This window comes from Tympanuchus pallidicinctus, unplaced genomic scaffold, assembly GCF_026119805.1.
Source record: "Tympanuchus pallidicinctus isolate F22 unplaced genomic scaffold, pur_lepc_1.0 scaffold44, whole genome shotgun sequence".
Lineage (NCBI taxonomy): Eukaryota > Metazoa > Chordata > Aves > Galliformes > Phasianidae > Tympanuchus > Tympanuchus pallidicinctus.
Window position 1 is genome coordinate 1,050,433 of NW_026294763.1, and position 17,803 is coordinate 1,068,235.

General features: G+C 40.4%; 1 long non-coding RNA gene across 1 annotated transcript in view; it reads left to right on the top strand.

The window, feature by feature from the left end:
- Positions 1 to 1,087: 1,087 nt before the first annotated feature.
- LOC128090198 (uncharacterized) overlaps positions 1,088 to 17,803 on the top strand; it is a 62,615-nt gene continuing 45,899 nt past the window's right edge. Inside the window, exon 1 of the long non-coding RNA XR_008210863.1 lies at positions 1,088 to 1,500. This is a non-coding gene — a long non-coding RNA (uncharacterized LOC128090198). The remainder of the gene's footprint in view (positions 1,501 to 17,803) is intronic.

A 17,803-nucleotide genomic window follows, 5' to 3' on the forward strand; every position in this document is an offset into this window, starting at 1 on the left:
AGTTTGCTGCCAGTCATCTGGACATTATGTCTTTTATCTCTTAGAGATGCTGTGAAAAATAAATTGTTTCTGAAAAACTCAAAAATAGAGTGCTGAGAGCAATAAAAATCCCTGTGAGGAGCTTAATTGTGTCTTCGGGGAAGGTTTAGAGTAATATGCTGTAAATAAGGTGTAGGACCTCACACTGATCCACGGGGGAGGTGATAAAGTACTGAACAGCTCTTGGTCGAGAGAGGAGAGCTTACTTTGTTCATCGTGGTCTCTACATTTGGAGAGAGCACAGAAGAGGTGAAAGAAGGGTACAGTCATGGGAGTTGGGACTGATTGGCATCAGTGCAATGCAGCGAATGTAAGGACGCACCAGACAATGTCAAAAAGATATTCTCTGTCAGTTTTGAGATTTTCACTTCTGAAATTGACTTTTTGGTGAATACGTAGCAGAAAACTTAACTGCTCCTGTCCCGTGGAATTATTGAGTTATCTTGAGTTATTTGCTACCAGAAGTTCTGAATCCTGCCCCTTCCAAAGCATCAAGTGTAAAGGGGATGCATCACTTGGCAGCAGTAGCAGATCATAATCCTGTAAGTTTAGCAGGCACTAGAGGGAGATACAGTGCTTTTAAGGCTTGAAACCCAAAGGATTTATTTTAATGGCCTCGTGGACTGCAAGAAACTACCGCACTACTCTTGCCATTACCTGATAAAACTTCTTGATGTGCCTTGTAAGAATGTAATCCATCGAGAAATAAGAGATAATGACATAAACTGCACCATGTGGATAGCTGGCTGTCATATGTTGCAAATGGAGGATGCTAGCTTTTCTTTGGGAAGTGTTCTGCAGAGGAGAAAAAACACTGGAAGATCCAAAAGTTGCATTGGTCTTTATTAGGGCATTTTTCTCACCAAAGGCTTTTTGCTCTGTAGTGGAACGTGACAAGGTTATCCTCCAGGATGACAAACAGATTTTGACTAATGAAGGCTGTTTCCTGATTGATACAATTGTAAATAAGTGGGAATGCTTTAATGGTGATGTCTGCCAGTTGAAGTACCACACTGAATTTCTTCTTTGTTCTCTGTCTTTCAGGAGCTGTATAGAAAGATTATCAAAGCAATTGTAATGTTTATGGCTTTTCAATTCTCCAGAAATATATGGAGGTATAGACACACAGTGCTATTACCTTGGGGAAACTATTAGAGGTTGCTTCATGCAACGATAAGGACTTTTATTCATCAAGAGTAATTACCTCTATCTTCATAAGAAGTGAGAAGATGACAGTAAGAATTACTGTGTCACACAGGGAGGTGATGATGGCAGGAGCGTCACTGCCTCAGCTGGAATGAGAGCTCCAGAATTATTGTGGGCATATCCCAAGGTTCCAACTAGCAAGAACCCTGGTAGTTCTACCTGGCAATGCCATTCCATTGGAATCCCAGAAGCTGCTCTGCCATCTGTCTATATGCTGAATATCACATCAGCCTGTTATAAGCATGAGTCAAAGTGGTAAGTGTACAACTTCATATTTGTGATTTTTTTTGTTTTTTGGGGTTTTTTTTTTTTTTTTTTTTTGGTCTTTTTCTGTTCCTGTGTGAAAGTATGACAGCATAGATTTAAAGAGAGAAAGCATTCTGTGTCGATACTGAAGCTGGTTGTGGGAGTTCTCCCAAAAGAAGGTTTGCATGGTGGCTGAAAGCATAAAATTGTAGCAGATCATCTCTGTGGCAGTTCATTGTAATGTTGTGCTGGTAAGAATGACACTGTGAGATGGAGGATAAAGTAAAGTTAAACCACTTTATGGCTGGCTGAGTAAAATTTCATTGAATGACAGGCATTTACTATGACTTGGTTGAAGCGTTATGGCCGTGTAGATTTATTTTTCCTGTGGGTCTCTGGGTTTTACTGAATTCAAATATGCTCAAGGTTTCGGAGGCAACTGGACTGAGCATATCAGCTCCTTGTGATGTCCTGTTAATTTCTGCTACTGTTGTTGCATATGACCCATTCTTTCTGCAAGTTGGAGTGTTGCTGTAGGAAGGCTTGTTGATAGATTTCCAGTTATCTGCATTCATGGATCAAACCTTTGGAGGGAATGGGAAGCAACAGTATCCTTGTAATGGCAGCAAGAGACAAACTTGGAGTGTTTGATCATGTAAGGTGTGATGATGCACAAATACCAGGGCTGGAATGTATAATCTGAGTGTGCACGCTTGTATGTTGTGACTTAAATTCCCTTAAAAACAAACAGCAATCTTTGCCTTTGTAAGTACTTTGCAAACACAAAAACGTCATTTCCAGAATTTCATCTAGATCCTACTTGTGAGGAACTCAAAAACCTAGAGCTTGCTGTAGTCTCTGACATTGTAGTAGTTCTTTTGGTAATATTTCCCCCCCACTCAGTGAGGAGGAGGGCGGATTTCAGGATGTTTAATGAAAAGAAAATGGCATTTCAGTCTTTAGTAATGTAACGCTGCATAGAGTTATCACTTATCAACTGAAAACAACCTGGTATCAAGCACACAGAATATAGAAACTGCAAATGGAAAATTCTTCTTGCTTCAACCCACTTCCTTTTGTTGCACCAGGAAGGGAAATATTTGTATGGAAGATACAGTTCTTACGGTGAGTGACAGATTACCATCTTTGCCCGTGCACGTGAATTCTTAATATATCTTCAGAAATATTCGGTTGAGCATGTGGATGTCAAAATAAAGCAAAATAATACGTAGTTCTTCCAAACAGCTTTACTTTCAGGAGGCTTATTGGTGGTGTCAGTTGTTACATGATGAGATACACACTATGCAGTTTGTGCATCCACTCTTTTTGGAACTAAAAAAGAACCAGTATTCAATATTCAATGTGAGTTACAGTCATGATTGTCAGATCAAAGTAACATCCTGTCAGTTCTAATTTGCTGCTATTTTCCTGAAATTTTAAAGGGCAGAATCCTTCAGTGTTCCTATTCAGGTGTCAGATTTGCATTATAACAAATTCAGCCTGTTACCTTCTGACATCCTTATAAGTACAGCCAAAAAATATACATTATTAAAAATTATGGAACGTGCCCAAAAATATCATGGAAAGTGGCAAATAGAAATGATTGTAACTCCTAAAACTACTGAGCTGATTCCATTCTTTTCTTGGCTTTATTTTTATGTTTCTGTCAGAATACAAGATAAGTGAAAAACCAAACCTGAGGTTGACATCTCAGTTACTTTTAACTACGTTTAAATTCCTAATAATTGAAGTCAATAGATGAAAATTGTCCTCGTACCTGTCTGAATTTGTTTGCTCAAATATCATTTTTCTAAATACACTGGTTGCTACATCATTGGTTGCTTTAAACTTGTGGGTGTCTGTTGGAAGTGACAGAGTTGGCATACTGACATTGGAGATGGGTCTTCCACGTTAAGAATTTGTACGTGTGCATTGTTTTGCACATGTTGGTCCAAGCACGTTAGCAAGGCTAAGTACCTCATAGCTGAAAAGTGTGTGCAGAAGTTCTGAGCTGAAAAATATGAGCTAAGAAGTTGGAAAGAAGTGGTTGTGTTTATGGTAGTTAAGGCTGTTTGAGATGTCACTGCTCCAGTCTTGCAAAGATACCATAATATGTAGACTTGAGAGCAGGAGCCACGTGTGGGTATGTTGTCTACATCAGTGCATGGTTAGGGAATTTTAAATTAAATAGATTTTTCAGCAATAGGTTAAACAAAGAGAACTGGCTTCTCATTAAGCTGTGTAAGTAGCACTTTCAGGTTGCTTCTGCTATCAGTGTGAAAGCTTCTCACTGTTCGGTGGTAATAAGCAGCAGGGGACGATAACAGCATAAGCTGCTCCAGGACTATTTTCAAGATGATGTCTAGAAGCAATCTCAATATAAGCACCCAAGTGCCATTGTGTTTCTGGGATTAATATGGGCATACATTCATCTGCTTACATTCCCTCCAATTTATTTCCCTGCAAGTTGCAAAACTACGGAACAAATGTTTCAAACAGAGAGAATTCTAAGATCCGAAAAGAAAAACAACATAAGCAGAAGGCACTCACTGATGCCAGTAAATTCTTCATGGCTGTGACTTATTCATAAACATGAGCAGATAAGTATTCAAGGGGAAGAAAGGACTAATTTTTAAGTGATTGAGGCAAAATTTCTTAGCACAAAATACACACAGGGCTCCTAGGCAAATCTAGTGATAAGGGTAAGTGCTGTTTGAGAGAGAAGGAGCTGAGACAAATTTAATGGCAATGGAGCAATCCAATGCACACGGCCAACACGTGTTTTATTTTAACAGAGGCGTTTAGGCTGATCTGCACATTTCCTAGGGTTAATAAAGGTGAGTCTCAGTGGCTCACAAGCCTTCTTTATAGCTCTCAGCTAGGTTTGTGCCTTGTACAAATGACAAGAATACAGTGCTGGAAGCTTAAAGGATTGTTCCCTCATCCGGGAAGAGTCAGTGGGGGTAAAGCAGACGGCCATCAAGAAGTGAGAAGGAAGACTGCAGACAACAGTCTGTGATAATCAGTATTGGTTTTTGATTCTAACAGATGGGATTTGTCCAAGTATGAGGCCTGATGCTGCTTTAAAGTGTGAACAGTAAATGGTGTAGAATGGCTTTATTAGAATCATTAAGATTGAAGAAGACTTCTATGATCGCTAAGTCAAACCCCAGGCCATCCCACCATGCCTACTGATCAGTCTTTCAGTGCTGCGTTTCCAAGGTTCTTGAACACCTCCAGGGATGGAGACTCTTCCACCTCCCTGGACATTCTGTGCCAATGCATCACCACTCTTTCCAAGAAGAAATTTTTTCTTAATATACAACCTGAACCTTCCCTAGTGCAGCTGAAAGTCATTACCACTTGTCCTATCAAACCTGTATCAGAATGGTTCCCTTTGTTTGTTTGTTTGTTTGTTTTTTTAACCTCCTGTTCTGTCAACAGTGTCAGAAGAGCAAGTGTGCACTGCACCAAGGAACCAGATCTCTGTATGAGAGATTAAAAATGAACAAAACATAAACAAGCTTCCAATGGGGTGGTGTGTATGTCTGTGAGAAGAGTTTTGCAGTGTGAAGTAGCCACTGCATCGAAGACCATGCCTTTAAAATGGTCTGACAAAAGTGAAAGGAAGGATCTCTGTTTCCCATTTTTTATGGAGGGGAATAGAGATTCATGCTGAGGAATAGACTTGTCTGTGCTTTTGTCTGATGTCTCTGGCAGAACTGGGAATTTGGGAAGCTGGTTTCAAGTCCCACTTGTGCGCAGTGCGTAAAACGAAGCTATTCTTCCTCACGCCTAATCAGCTAGCCATTATGGGGCTAGAGCAGGAAAAGACAGGTTGGAACAGGATGCCAAACCAATGCAAAGATTTGTTAGCAATTTCCTTTCTTACTTAACTGCATAAATAATCAAATCTGAACGCTGGAAAAGCTCAGATATTTCCCTTGGGATGTAGGCTTGCCTTGCATGTTTAAAATATTTATTTATTTGAGCTGTCAATGTTTCTAACTCTATCAAGGCTGAAACAACCACGGAACCTGCAGATGAAAGATGAGACCTGAAAAGGGAAAGAAAGCAGTGTGTTAGGTCCATTTAATTTAAATGCACTGTATTAAATCTAAAGCTGTCTCCACAGTGTCTGTGCAGTTTGGCTCCTTATTAGTATTACTAAGAAAGGGAAGATATTTCAGAGCAGGCATGGTTTAGATTAAGTTAATTTAAGTTAGTACAGTGGTTTAGAATACCAAGGCACTTTTGTACTGATCTCATTGTACTCCAGTGCAAGAAGAGCAGTTGGGTGTGTGACAGCAGTACTCTGAAATGATAACTGAGCAATTCTGCTTCCATATTTCCTGAGAATATGGGAAGAGGTTTTGCCTGGTGGTGCAGAGAATAAAGAACAACGAAGGGCAACGCAGTTTGCCCTGAGACAGCAGTAAGTAGGTCAGCAAGGCACTGTCTTGCTCCTGATGCTTGTACTGTGTGTTTTGATGGAGCACCACTGAGCTATACGAGTGGGGATCTTAATTCTTGTCCATGTGAAAAGCTGCTGCAAGCCATCAAACCTGCCGGGTGCTTACACGTATCTAAACAGCTTTGAAAAACTCATCAGGGAAGAGAACCTTTTATTTATCTGCCAGATCCTCTCAAATAACAGGAAAGTGCAATTGTGTGAAGGATTTTCGAATCGCCACTTCTGGTACAAAACACAACCGCTGCATTAAACCTGGTGGGAGAGGGTCCTTGTTAGAGCAGCCCTTTGTTAAAGGCTGGGATAAAAATAAAAACTGAGCTGGCCTTCATTTTGTTTCTTTGAGAGATTTTTCTTTATTTTTGGTTCTTGTTTGCGTGGGACCTTTCATTTACAGGTCAGCGACCTGTGGCTGGAATTTCTTGGTGGCACTTCAGTCAAAGCAGTAAGGCCTCATTTTGTGGTTTAATAAGATCTTAGAGCTCAATAGGTTATTCATAATATCAAAGCTATTTAGAGCTAGAAGAATATTTCTGCTCTAGCGCCATCCAGTTCACTAGGATTTTGTAGTTACACCTATACTGAATGTTTTCCTTAGACAGAAGAAACATGAAAACAAAGGTGAAACTAGACATGTGAATCTTTTAGAGCTTTATGTATCACTGAGAGATCACTGAGAGAACAACAGATTTAGAGATTACAGTCTTCCCACCCAGGAATCCTTGCAGCTGCTCTTTTAACTTCCGTCTTCTAAGGCTAAGGGGAAGTTGCATGGCAGCTGGGTAACAACCTTACTCATATTTAGATGGGACTGGATATGGAAGCAAGTCACAGGGCAAACTGTTTTTGCAGAAGTCATACTTCTATGTGGATTCTAAAATGGATGCCCAGAAAGCAAGAGCGTTTGTTCTCTGTGTGCTTGCAATGCCTGTAGAAAAGCTCAGAGCTAAGCTGTTATTTCTTCGCTGCTTCTCTTTTCCATAGCCTGAGTTGCTCCAAAAGGAAGGAGACCATGTAGAAGATGAATCGTAATCAGTGAAACTTCCAGAGATAAATATTAGTGACAGTATCATTTTTACTTAGTTATTTTTTCAACGGTGAAAATACAGTTGATGTTAGATAATGATCTTTTGGTAATTGCCTATTACAGAGATGTTTTAAGTTAACGCACAATGAGTTTGGAGTTAGTTTTCAGAAGAGCTTGCTTTTCTTTCTCTGCTAGCATCTGAGTGATGCCCATTAAGGGTATCTATGGAACACTTAATGAAAAGAAAATTGTTGGATGGAACCATCCCATGTAATGAGATTATTTCAGCAGTTTACTCCTCATAATATGTTAGCATGAAAGATTAGAATTTTGGGCAGGTGTGAAAATCTGTTGAGTTTCCCTGCAGGTATAATCCATGCACCGGGGGAAATTTGCTTTAAGGGCGTGTTTTTGTGACTGTATGAAGTGAAATCAAAATGATGCACATTCGTAAAAGATCATCTAAGTGTAAGTTATTTGTCAAGATAAATTAAAACTTATATTTATTCTGCTTGAGATGAGCTATTAACTGGAATTTCTGGTCTAATCAGTTATTTGCATTCAGAGAAGAAAGCAATTGTGAGGTCAGGCTTCCTTTGGAGTCAGATTTGTTACAGTCTATAGTTTCTTCAGCCAGTAATTTACCCCACACACCCTCTCCTCTTCTTCCCCAGGAGGCAGCCTTGCTGAGTGGCATCACCACATCTATTCTAGGGCAATTGTTTTTCTCCAACTAGTCTGAAATCAACCCCAGTGCTCAGATTGTCCTGATAAGTGACTGCTCTTTGGTATTGTGTTCCCTGTCATTTTGTCTTCCTAAAACAAAAGATGGGTTAGTCTGAAAGGAAGACAGCTCTGACATCTCACAGGTCAGTGGAATTTTCTTTGCTCTCCAGCCTGGTAAAACTCTCCCCACTGTTTACCCTGTATACTCCCACCATGTTCCCATATGCTTCAATCATAATGCTTAACTCTGTGGGTTGTTTTTTTTTTAATTTGAATTAGTGTCTATTGATACCCTGTTGATCTGACACAAAAGCAGTGTGCCTGTTTTGTCGAAAAGGGGACTGAGAGACTGCTGAGGGTTTGTGGCTCTGAGGACATGACACTTTGCATTTCTTTATACTCGTTAGACAAAAGAGGGCATAATTAGACTTCAGGCGGGCTTCTGTCATAAAGAAATCAGAGGGGAATTTCTTTATGTGTCGGGTTTGCAACAGTGTCTTCTATAGCTATAAAATACACTCAAGTATTTCCAAGACCTGGTTGGCATTGAGCTTGATGTGAGCTTTGTGTATCCACAGCTAGAGGCCTATGGTTTGAATGCTACATCCATTTGCTGTTTTTATTCCATTGTCGTGGGGTTTTTTTGTCCATTATCGCTGCAGCCATGTTTTGAAATCAGTACTCCCCTCCCATGGATCTGTTGCTTTGCTGTTTGTGTTTTGAGACCGCTCGCGCTGCATATCAATGGGATTTAGGATGAAACAAGAGAAGTCCTGGGATTTTTGTAAACCAATCCCATCATCTGTCTTTTGTGAGCTTGGAAAGCTGTCAGTCTGCACAGAAAACACACTGGCAGGCCCAGCCACTGCCTTGCTGCTGAGAGGGTTTCTGCAAGGGCAGCTGAAGTCATGCAGTGAATCCTTAAACAAGCCAGGGAGGAAAACACTGGAGTCAAGGGAAGGTTCCTCCTAGGTTTTTGTGGTACTTCTCACTTTCTGGGAGCATGCAGTTGCAAAGGATAAAGTAGTGAAGGATGTCAAAGCTGACTTTGCTAGAAATCTCAGTGGTATTTTCCCTAGGCTAACACCCTCAGCACTCCTTTCAGATAGGCCACTGTCTCTACCGTCTCACAGTCCTTGGTATTTTGAATTTATTCGGGTTTTAAATATTTTAGGGAGGGAGAACCGATTTTAAGGTCAACCACTGCAAGTGTGTTGTGAGGAAAAGAGATACATTGCTGTCAGAAGATGGATGGCAAACACTTCTGGATTGGACTGGTTGAAGGTCATGAGCTTCTCCTGTGGCCACCAATTGAGTTTCTATGTATAGGATGTGAAGAATAGCCAGCGTTTGTACTAACTGCTGGGAAACAGCTTTGTTACAAGGTGGTGCTTCTGAATAGCAAGATAACGGTTGCGTTGGTAGTGCTCCCTGGGATCAGCATGAACCTGCAGCAAGAGAAAGAAAAATGCTGCTTTCTGCTATGCACTGTGTTAATTAACTGTCTTCAAGGTAGGCCTGGGATATGTTCCTCTTGACAGGAGTCCAAGGCCTCACAAAAGCAGGGCTGAGAGTTTGAGGCATTGCTGGGAATCTGCAGGAGCTTTATTGTGTTAGTCTGCAAATCCACTTCCGAATGGTTTAACGCTCTGAGGAACTAGACAATTTGTAAAACGGTCTTTTGAACTAATTGAAGTTAACTTGCCACAAATTCTACTTCTAGACAGGTCTTAAAAGGCAGATGTATCATGGAGCTTTGTTTCTAGCCACACATAATGGCTACGGTGCTAATGATTTCATGGGTCTTGTCCATGGGAGACTTGTTTGGAGAAATCTGATTCAACCCTATATTATGAACACAAAGGGCGTAGAAGGCAGGTGTCTTATTTTTGTTCTCTACCTGCTTTTTTTTTACCTCTGCTTTTTTTTAATTAATTTTTCTTTGAGAGGGAATTTCTAGACAGAAAGAAATAAGACCCAAACCTACCAAACAAACAAGACACAAAAGCTTTACATTTCACCTGGGCAAACAAACCATATTTCTGACAAAGTGTTATTGTTCAGAAGTCATATAAATATGGCCACTCATTTAAAGATTAAAATCTTAGTTGGTTACCAAGAAAAGTGAGCTGGAAAGCTCAGTTATTGAACACAGAGGAGGTTGTGCAGCAGTGGGAGTTTTTTGAGCTTTTACTATTTCTATGTTGGAGATTATAGAAGCTGGTTTGTGATGCCCAAAAACTTCTTTTGTCACTGTTTTGGCTGAGCTCGAGACGTTTCACACAGCCCAGAATCTGGGCCAGCACATTCCAGCTGCTTCAGTGTTGTCAGTTTATTCTATTACAGAAGCATTTCAATCCTTCAGCTGAGGTCAGGGCCACAGGCTAAGCGAGGTGTTGCTAGCTCTTATTGTCATATGGCCTTGTTCCAAGTCTCATCATGGAATCGTGGTATCATTAAGGTTGGAAAAGGCCTCTATGATGTCCAAGTCCAACCCCAACCCATCCCACCATGCTCACTGACCATGTTCCTCTGTGCCACATCTCCACAATCCTTGAACACTTCTGAGGACAATGATTCCACCACCACCTCCTTAAGCAGCCTTTGCCAATGCATCACCACTCTTTCAGAGAATAAATTTTTCCTAATATCAATCTGAACCAGCTTTGGCTCAGCTTAAGGCTATCACCTCTTATCTTGATAGGTAGCCTTGCACAAGGATCCCTGTTTTTACATATGCTTCTGTCCTGCGTTGTTTGAAAGGGGGTGCATCCTTAAAAGCTAAAATTTTAAATACAAATTAAGAAAAATAAAATTGATACAGGGATGTGTTTTCACTTTATCTCTTATTTATGCTTTCCTGAGAGCTATGACTGATGATAGCATAGGGGGCCAAACCTTTCTAGATGGCCTCGTAGATGTGGAGGGCAGAAGTGAGGGAGATGGACTCTCCTGGATGAGGGCCAACATTCTCCCCTCTGCATCTGAGTTCGCATTTTTCAGGTTATTGAGGTCTGCTTTGGTCAGAGGTTCAGCAGGGTTTTTCCCCTTCTGAGTTGCACACGTTCCTGTCTGTCAGATTTCTGACTCTGCTGTGTGTTTTTTCTGCCATGCTGCAGTGTGGAAGCACTGTTAGCAAGCAAGAGCTCAGGGAGCAAATCTTCCCCACACCTCTTTGTCTTTTTGTCTTCATACATTCACTTTTCTGACAAGTTTGTGACAGTCTTGCAAGAATTCAGAGAACAGTGCGTGGATGGCCATGCTGCTACTTGGGAAGCGCCGTGCATTGTCAGTGTTCAAACATTTGACCTTCATCCCTAAGGCAAGGGAAAAAGAGATTAGGTAATGTATGTTACCTTGCTAATGTCAAAGAGGACCCTTGGAAGGCATAAAAAAAGTATGTGCACAGAGACATTACATCAAATATGTTTTAAAATATGCGTTTCTTTAGTGTCTACATTAGATTATTTTCAGTTTCTTTCTTCTGCTCAAGTACAGTGTGGGCCAAAACACTGATGTTAAATGGTGCAGCTCCAGTGAATGCACTGGAGCAACTGGCCTGTCTGACTCAATTATTGCAGATGGTAAAGCAGTGAAATAAATTTGAGCAAGAAAAGTAAGGAAAGGGGAGAAGGAGAGGAGGACAGGGCTCTCATTACCGCCTTTGAAGTCGGTTCACTTGCAGCAGTGTCAATTCAGTCCACTTGAAATGTCCCACCACGTTGTTTCTGTCCTGCTTATTGGAAGGTGTGATTAAATATCTAATTAGGTATCAGAATTGGTTCTTCTATCTACCTTGTTGACATCATTTGTTTATCTTTAGTATCTGGACAAACAATCAGCTTGGAGATGTTTAAGGAAGTGGTCAGTGTGATAATTAGGGACTATGGTTTATGGGCAATATTTGTGGTAGGTGGATGGTTGGACTGGATGATCTTAGAGGCCTTTTCCAAGCTTAATCATTCTATCTCACTCTCATGCCATCTGAGATTTTCTTATAATAGTTTTCTTCCAGGAAGTTGTCAGGCATGGAAAGTTATTAACTTCTGAAAATTAATAACTTTCCAATCTCAGATCTCCAAGTTTTCTGAGTAATTTGAATTCTGGCCCTGTATCCTTTTTGTTTATCAGGGATCATAGATGATTGATGAATTGCAAACACTGAGTAATGTATGTTCTCTGGGACTCATTAAAACTTAGGACCAAGGTCCTCCTTTTATTTACCTCTTTCTGAAATTGACATTGCCCTAAATAAAATCTTCTGGCAGGGTTTCCTCCAACTTTGAGCATTCTGTCACCTCAAATGAATAGAAGTTACAATTGTTCTATTATTTTCCATCTAGCAAAAATTAGGTCTGTGTCTTAAATATAAGTTCACATTTGATGTGTCATTTTTATTTTTTTCCTTTTCTCCATTTCTGATGCCATGCCTGTCACATGTTAGCATTGCCAGGCTGTATGAGTACTTATAGCAGCTTGCAATCCATCCACATTTTTCAGAGGCCTGTCAGACTTTGAGCTCATCAGTATTCGTGTAGGTGTAATCGCACCTGCAAAATTTGAATTACCATGTTGATAAGTCTGTGACAGAAATGGACTGTGACTGAACCTGGTACAAAATTGATAAGCCCTTGCGGGGAAGAATTGGATAAAAGAGAGCCACCTGCTAATGCACACTTGTTTTGAACTGGGCAGATATAAAACATGTCTCCTTGACATCCCCATTCCTGAAACATCATTCAGAGATCATTTGCATCAAGAAATGGAAGGAGCCCTTCAACCCCTGGGTGTCTGGCAATGCACTAAATTGCTGAGACTCTACCTGCTGGCATCTGGCCTGTGCAATGAGGTTTTGGAATTCCTTAGGGGCTGCAGAGTACAGGCAGGGACCTCATTGGTTCTGTGTGAAGGCAGCATGGTTTTTCTCTTAGGAAACACAAACAGATTTTCCTTTTTGAATTACCAATTTAACAAGGTAAAGAGTGTCAGCAATCCTAAGCAACGCTCAACCTCACTGATAAACTGGAATAGGATTTTTTCATGAGATCATTGAAACGCATGCATGCTAAAAGCCTAACAGCCGTAGCTTTGTTAAAATCACAACATCAAAAAAAAAAAAAAGGCAACTTCTGACCCAAACTACTTGCCTGATTACCGAAAATATACGCAGCTCAGACTTCACTCTTTGCAACAGTGATTAATTTTCGTTGCTGTGTAAGCTTAAAGCTGATAAAGTGAAGATCAGTACCAATTCTGAAGTTGTGGTTTCTAAGGCACTGTTGTCTTCCAGCTCGCAATGAGGGCTGCGAATCTCGTGTTCCCGTTGCATCATGAAAATAAAGAACAGCTCACAAAGAGCCCACATGTATTATTGCTAAGTGTATCTTTTGTGTTTAGTGAAAGGGTCCTGTCTTCTGTCAGAAGGCTTAATGAAATGTTAATTTTCACTACTAATCAACTTGAAACATAATGGCAGCAGCTCGCTAATAAATAAGTGAACTTTGTGTTTGCCCTGTGCTGCTCTGGAAGATGTCCAGGTTCTTCCTTGTGTAATTCATCTCTCTTGCAGAATAGAGGAAAGCAGCAGCTCAGAAGAACGGATGTAAATCCATCATGTTTCAAACAGTGTGTAGCCAATTAAATACTCAAGTCTCATTTTAGCCTTAGAAATATGTTATATCATTGCAGGTTTCCTTCTAACTAGCTCTGCAAGGGTTGTCAACCCCCAAATCTTCCAGGATCTTTGAATAGGCGAGTGCAAAGTCTGTGTTTAGAGGGATCTGTAACAACTCTAAGTTTGTATAGAACCCTTGCCATGTAGTGAACAAACAATATTTGTTCAAAGGTTGTCCGTTTCAATCTAACCCAGGCAAGTTACCTTAATACTTGCTTTCAGGGTCTGCTGAAAACACTGAGTTAGTCAGTGTTACCTGGGGAGAAAAAGGTGGGAAAAGGGGAGAGAATTGCTGGGTCTCTTTGTTTTCTTTCCTCTGTAACTTCAGCTGCTGTATTGCTTTGGGTTTCTGAAGAAGCTTATAAATGTTTTCTTGCCTAAAGAATCTGTAACAACTCCTGACGAAAGATTTTCTATATGCTCACATATCAAACAGGCAGCATCAGCAAGCTGATTTTTAATCCTTTACGAACTGTGGAGCTCAGGTTTCCTAAAAGGACTCCAATTGGGTGCTGCTGGCTGTTGGTACCGCATGGATCTCTCACTGCACACAGCATCTTGCAGCCCCCTGCTGCATGGCCGTGGGCAGGCTTCAATTATATGCTGGCTAACCTCCAAGAAAATGCAAAGTAACCCCGTATTGGATGAATGCTTATTGCTCAGCAGAGCTGCATGTCGTTTTTTGCATGTGTTCCCCGCTCCTGTGGGAACTTACAGAGGTGTGACACAGTGGTGCATCAGTGACAAATAGGCAATAGCAGGCAGCTAGGCTGAGATTTATATGTGATGCCAGGCAAAAACACTAGCATCAGGTGATGTACATCACGTAAAATAACAGTTGATAATAGGAGAAGGCCAGATACGTGCTGGCAGTACAATTACACAAAAAGCCTATAAGTATTACCAATATATTAATTATCTCAGACATTGCTAAATGGCAGTCTGCTGCCATTGGTCTCATCAGCCAATTATTCTCTGTTCTAACGATGCTTTCCTTTCAACACATGTTTTATTGATTACTCTTACAGCTGCTTAAAATCTAAATTTGTAAGTGGAATTTTCAACAAGCACATCTGGGTTGCTCTATTGACTCAGATGTTGGAATCTCTAGTGGAAGACTGAAATGCATCCCCTTGCAGCCCTTAAAATGCACTGCACGTGCAATTTTCCAAAGCAGATCTTTCTGAACAGCATGCGCACCTTTAAGTTGCAAACTTCTGCTATGTTTTCCTTAGCCCCACTGATTTTGGAGCTGTGTGAAAGCATGACAATCTCACCAAGGGCTTCTTTGTTGTTTTTTTTGTTGTTGTTTGTTGTCCTTTGAGTGAACGCTGAGATTTCTGTCCTTCTGATAGCTGAAAGAAGCTTGCAAATACAGTTGCTCGGAGTAGATTGCACTTAAGGACTTCTTCGTAGTTGAGAACTTTGAATGTGTTTTCCAAAGGCTTTGAAAATTCCTCCATGTAGTCTTGAGGAGTCTCACTTTGAAGTACTTTGAAGCCTGCATGTGAGAGCTGAGTTCGGTCGAGTCCTGTTTTTGCAGGATGGTGGAATTTAAGGCAGTTTTTATAGTTCAGGCATATCCTCTACTCTCTTTCTCTACACATCAAGTTTTGAACCAAGCATTTCTGTTTGTTTCAAAAGAAATAATTATTTTGAATACTTTTTTTTTTTTTGTGATCCTGTAATAAGTCATCACACTGAAACAGAATGCCCAGAAAGGCAGGTAAGATTTATTGAGTCCTGACCTGCATGTATTCATCTCTGTCAACCAAGCACGCAGAGATGAAATAAAATCAGGAAGGTGACAATTGAGGATACTGAGTAACTGAAGTAGGTGAATTGAAGGCAAGGAATAAGGAACTGTGAACAAAAACTTGAGTTTTTAAATAGAAAAGAGACTTGAAAGGAAAATTGAAGCCCCAGAGATAGAGAGAGATTGATTGACACCACATTATTTTAATAGACTGTACCAAAAATTATAAGAAGTTGAGGAATTGAATTGATGACCTGTAAAATAAACTTGGACTAGGAATATTACGGTGATGAGACTGCTGTAGGCCTGAGGATGTGGCAAGCTGAGCTGATTCTTAATTTTTCTTTCTGTCTTCTTTCAGCCCACAGCAGGGACTGGGAGGCTTTGAGGTCCCTTCCAAGCCAACCATTCTACAGTTCTATATTTTGTCACCTTTAAGACCTCTTCCAATCCAAACATGCTGTGATTCCATCATTTTCTGATTTTTAAGGTCCCTTCCAACATAACCATTCTACAGTTCTATGGTCTTTAAGGTCCTTTTCAACACAACATTTCTATGGGTCTGTGGTCTTTACGGTCTTTTCCAACCCAAAGCATACTGTGTTTCTATAGCTCTATGATAATTAGCACATAAATATAAATCTATTATCCATGGGAGAATATAACTGTGTTCTTCAGTGTTAGGAAAGCTTGTTTGTTCAAATAAAACAGAAACATATCTGCCAGACATCTGCCTCACAGCGCATTCCCTGTCTGTTTCTTGGAGGCTGATCTCTTTTTTGGCAACATCTTTGGCCTGATCTTCAACTACTGTTCTAACTCTGATTTAGAAAGAGGAAGTAGGAAGCAAACACAATTTCGAGGCAACTTTGTGCTTCCCATGATTCAGGGCCATGGAGTTTTTTGATGAATTCAGTGTAATTTTGGCCTCTAAAGACCAATGACGTGCACTCCATCCTTTGCAGTTGGTTCCTCAAAGAGTCCTTGATTTTGCTCCTCACTTCACCTCGGATGTGGGAGTGGAACCAAGAGCCAAGTCCTTACATTAGCTGCAGAGGTAAGAGTCACTGCAAAAAAAGAAATTATTAGGGCCTATTTTTCTACCATTTTAAGGCTGAGTGTTACAAGGAGACCTCGGTATAAATGAAAAACAACCTCATTATCTGTTATCATTCTCATCCTCTTCATACTAAGTCCCCATCTAATTTTCCCTGGGTTCAAATAATTGGACAAACAAGAATTTGCCCTCTTGATGTGTGCTTTGAGCTTTTGTCTTGTCCTCGCTTTCCTCTCTCCGGCTGCTTCAGGCTGCATCAGTCATTTCATTTTAAGGCTTGGAGTGCAGTCGAGTGCTTGGCAGGGAAAATTGAGGCTTTGTCTCTTTCAGTTCTTTGTGGCTTCTTCTCACTCTTGCCTTGACTCGCTGTATATCTCTGTGCATGTCACAGAGTCTGTTTGTGGTAATGCTCCTGTGACCAGAAAAAGTAGACCAGTGATTCTGCCCCAGAAAGCAATTTAAGATTAATTAATACTTGAGGGCCACACTGTTTCAATGAAATTAACAGTAAAGCGTGTTAATTTTAGTAGGTAACTGTCCTACATTTGCTTCTGATTAGAGCACCAACTTTGTATGAAATGAAAGAAGGAATCCAGAGCTAAACTGATGACTAAACAGCCTTCCATGTTCCTCGGGTTCCTTTTATAGTTAGCATTAAATGCTGATTGATAGGGGCCCAGAAAAATATAATGGAAATCAGACATATTTTCTTCCATCTCACCTAAAAATACCTCTGCTGGGGGGAGAGTTTTCTATGGAATGGTTACGCGTGTTCAGCACAGTAATAATAGTTCAGGAAAAACAGCACTGGGATGAAATGGGTGTCAGAGTTTTGTGTTGAAAGAAGTATTTATTAACAGTTTTTTCCCTTTCATGTCTACTTCAAGTTGTTTGGTGTTTTTTTTTTTGTTTTGTTTTGTTTATCAGAACTCATTTAAAAATCAAAAGTGAATCTTTTTCCCTTCACATGCTGCTTTTATTAAAAAGTTCTCTGTCCCTGCTAGATAAACTCCACACTGCCTAATTTGCTTCTAGGAAAGGCTTTGGGTTTTTTCAGGCATTGCACCCTTACCTCCATGCCTCCAAAGGAATATGGGTGGTGTGTGCCCATCCCAGTGACCAAGGGTGACCCCAGCACCACGGGTTTAACAGCTTTGGATTGCAAAATTACGTTGGCAATAGGTTGTCAAAGATCAGACTGTGAAACTTCCCGCTGTGACATCTATGGCCACATTTTCAGATTCCTCAGTTCTTATTTGGTTGAATTCAATTTTTATTCATTTTTTTATTTGACCATTGTAAAACCTAATGGAGAACTGACTTTTTAGATGGTTTTATTTCAACTGCACAAGACAATCTATTTCTGATAGTCTTGTTTCTTCTGAATAACCTGCTTGTCTTGCTCTGACCCAGTTCTCTTGCTATAGGAAGTTAGGGTTGAAGAGGAAAAGTTGCCTTCTCTTTCCTTTGGCACTTACAGCCATTTCAGTGCAATATTTTCTCACTGGCCATAAATCAGGATGTGAACCTCCTATAAAGATTACTTTAAAAACAATCTGAAATATGACATATTTATGAGATCATGACCGTACTACTCTGAT